This window comes from Paramormyrops kingsleyae, chromosome 3, assembly GCF_048594095.1.
Source record: "Paramormyrops kingsleyae isolate MSU_618 chromosome 3, PKINGS_0.4, whole genome shotgun sequence".
NCBI classification, from domain to species: Eukaryota; Metazoa; Chordata; class Actinopteri; order Osteoglossiformes; family Mormyridae; genus Paramormyrops; species Paramormyrops kingsleyae.
In genome coordinates this window covers 16,185,134-16,188,847 of record NC_132799.1, presented here as the reverse complement: position 1 = coordinate 16,188,847, position 3,714 = coordinate 16,185,134, and the positions used below count along the sequence as shown (strand labels likewise).

The 3,714-nt window shown below is 42.4% G+C and overlaps 1 non-coding gene across 1 annotated transcript; it reads right to left on the bottom strand.

Annotated features, from left to right (window-relative positions):
- Window positions 1-974: 974 nt before the first annotated feature.
- trnai-uau (transfer RNA isoleucine (anticodon UAU)) lies at window positions 975-1,068 on the bottom strand. The gene is made up of 2 exons: window positions 1,031-1,068; window positions 975-1,010 (listed from the first exon to the last, which is right to left on the bottom strand). It is a non-coding gene; the product is annotated as a tRNA-Ile (tRNA).
- Between the last annotated feature and the right edge of the window lie 2,646 nt (window positions 1,069-3,714).

The following is a 3,714-nucleotide window of genomic DNA, read 5'->3' as shown; positions in this document are numbered from 1 at the left end:
CAAGGAATCCAGGAAGAAGTTGGAAAAAAAATTAAATTAACTTTATCCCAGGGGGAAATTCTGGTGCGTACAGCAGCGTGAACACAGTGCAGAGATGAACACACCTATGATGCCACACAGTAAAGGTAGAAAGATACACAAAGGCCTAGTGCAAAGTCAACACAGGGCAAACGGATTTTAAAAGTACACTATACATAAATTAAATATTCTGAAAAATAGAATGGGATAATAAAAAATATTTCACCACAGAGATGTTCAGTGTATATTTGTGCGCCTTTTGCTGTAAACATAAAAAATAAAAGCAGGTCCATCCTGAAGGTTAGTTTTCACATTCGTTTCTATAAGTTACATTGGGCTATAGGCTATAGACGCTAGATAATAGCACAACCTGCTGAACTGAATGGGGAATTACATATATATATAGTATAGTTAATACGGCGTCTCTCCAAGCACAAGCTTAATTAAGTTAGTATTTCAGAAAGTAACATGTTAATAATTCATCAGGCAACCTCTGATCTAAACCTAAAAAAAGAGCAAAGTCACTTCCATAAACCGAGACAACCAACAAGCTTTGCTGAGAAAGGATGGGCACCACTAATCCAGGGTGGGGGGTGGGGCGGGGCGCTTAGGAAGAACGCCTGTGTCAAATTGCAAAAATAAAAATTGCACCATTAGAACTGTGTACGTTTACATAATTAACATTTAAAATAAATTACATAACTTCATTGACAGAGAGGAAATGTCAATGTTAGGATTTCATTGTGTACTGCACAGATGACAAGAAATTGCTTGAATCATTACCCACAAGGGGAATAAAGATGTAGGTCTAATTAAAAAAGTAAACTCGACGCATCGCGAATAATGGATTTTTAAAGTCAAAGCTAAGCACAACGCAAACGCAAATGGACAGCTTGCTAAACTTAGATAGTAAGGGAAGACAGGCTTCCTTGTCGGGCAGTTCGGTAAAACGAGTGTGCTCCAGGTGAGGCTCGAACTCACAACCTCGGCATTGCTCTGCATTGTACTGCTGTATAAGTACCGCGCGCTAACCGATTGCGCCACTGGAGCTCCGCACACTGTAGCCTCAGCAGACAATATAACTCTTACACTCCGTCTAGTATTATGGCGACTGTTTCCTTTTAGTAAGTAAAAAATCAAGTTATACTCAAAATAGACCTAAATATTCTTATAGGATTTTAGAGAATGTGTCACGTAGCCTATGTACAATTTGAAAACGAACGTAATCGAGAAACGAGTGCCGCGTATTTAATGAAACAGCCCAAAAATTTAATTTGCGAATTCATGAGTGAAAGCCGGTGTGCTACAAAAATAGCCATTTACCTGTAAACGGCACAGTGGTATTATTCGTCATTTTATTAGCGATGTAAAGTCTGGGCGGCTAGTATGTTAGCGCGACTAAATGTTTCAACAGGCCACTAGAATTGTTGGCAAATATTCTCCCAATAAGCACGACGAGTAAACAATAATACGTGCGCAAAGGAAAATACCTTATTGATTCTCGTTTGTAACGCCCGGTATCGTTTTTTAACCCGGTGTAACACGCAGAAATATGGTAGTGAACCAGGTAACGGAATGGCACAAGTAAGACTGTTAAACCGCCAGGAATAATTAATGTTGGGACACGAACCAAGGGAACCCAGTCCAAAACTGATTTTTTAATATTTTATTTGAACTTAATTGATGATTTAAAATATCTTATTAAATATTTTGTTTTAAAGATCTGCGTTAAAAATTACATATAAAAACACCCTCCCGCTTTAATCTCGATGTGTTCCAGTAGGGGTCAGTATCTGGCTTAGTCCGACCTATACTTCATTTCTTATTCTGTTGAATGTCCGCTAGAGGCCGACATTCACCTGTTGACCTTTTTTTTTTTCTTTTTTTTTTAAAGTACTGTACAATCAATCTTAAACCATCTACTGCATTTGATAAGCCTGTGGTGGTCATTTTTGGTATCACTGGGACATTTTTAGATGCACAGGGAATGAACTTGTCACTAAAAGCTTGCAGTTCACTGTAAAAACTGTAAACTGAAGGCAGTGCGGCACACACTTCATTCAATCTGATAATGAATTTCTATTTACTAAATAAATAAATAAAAACATACCGGTAACAGATGGACATCTGCAGGGTGTGAGTACCCCAAAGCTGAAGTCTGTACGAAGAACAGCCTTTTTTGTCTATGGAACTATTCAGTCAGAAGCACTCACAGAGCTGCTAGCTGGGAATTGAGGGAATGAGAATTGTTGAGGGTCCAGTTGATATTTTGTGCAGTCACATTTGGACAAAGTCGATTTATTAGTGATAATTGGATTCTTGTTCTCTAAATATGGCCTGCAGCCTTCTTTCATAGCCTGGGTTCACAGGGTCTGATGTATAATGTACCCAGATCACATTTGGTGTGCTGTACCCAAACTTGCCAAAGGGTGGCACTGTTGTCCACTGCTTGGTAGAGGTGTTTTCTGAATGGGGCCTACTTGCTGAGTCCTGTGCTCTGAGAGGCCAGTCTGGATTTTGAATGAAAACACTTTGAATCTGACTCCATGTATGGCATAATGTAAGCTTCCGTATTTTCACGGTGCGAGTGTGTTTAAATGCCACAGACAGGACGCTCGTCACAATGCTACAAGCGACCTATGAAGGAGCTTCTCAAAGACAGAAATAGACATTATTCCAGTCGATGGCTGATCTGAAGAAGCGGATTGAGAATTGTAATGAGAGGAGCATAAACAGCATGTAGGAGTCCCCCCCAGCTCTCCCCCCTCCCGACCCAACTCGACCCTCGCTGGAAAGCGTCAGCAAGGGCTCTCTCATTCAGCACAGCTGTAGCCTCTTAGCTCTGGCCTGGGAGAGCGTGCTGATAAGGGGCTGGAATGCATGCCCTGCTCCATCGCAGGCGGCCCCTGGGCAGCACCGCAGGCAGAAGCCTGGGCTGGTGTTCGACACCGCCCTCTGTCCCCGATCCAGACGGCAGCCTCAGAAAGTCCCCCACTGAGGCCAGTGCTCCGCTCAGGGCTTCAGATGCCATCTCCACCCCCCAGAAGATGGTGGTGTTGGGGGGGGGGGGGCGGAACATGGAAACTTCCAACCCGGCGGTAATTAACAGTGATTAAAACAGATTACGGGGTTTTTTTTTACATGAGCCAAGATCACATGATAATTACTGCCCCCATGAGACGGTTTTCCTCGTGTTTTATGTATGCAAACGAGCATGGAGCAATTCCCCCCCCTTCGGTAAACTGATGAGAACATTGGCTGGCAGGCTGACAGAACTACTCAGCAAACCAGGAGAGTCTGTGACTGTCATCCGACCCCCCCCCCCCCCCTACACACACACACACACACAAGGCAGAAAAACAACACAGTCTGTCTCCAGTGTAACTTGATTTATCAGGGCCTCAGAAACGACCAGGCTCCCTGTCGAGAATTTAGCCTGGTTCTGTAACTGCTGTGTTATTGTCAGAGAAAACCCATAAAACATGACGTATATAGCAATATAAAAAGTGATGTTTAATTTTGTTTCTATTATACACATTTGTGGCTAATTTTATTCTGGCTACTTTTGGACCGATATTTGTTTTTGTGACTGCAAACACTCCAACCCCCCTTCTTAAAGGGAAAGGGTTATATCACATGACTGAGCTATGGAACTTAGCTGGGATCCTTTAGTTCCTGTCTGCTCCAAGCTTTAGA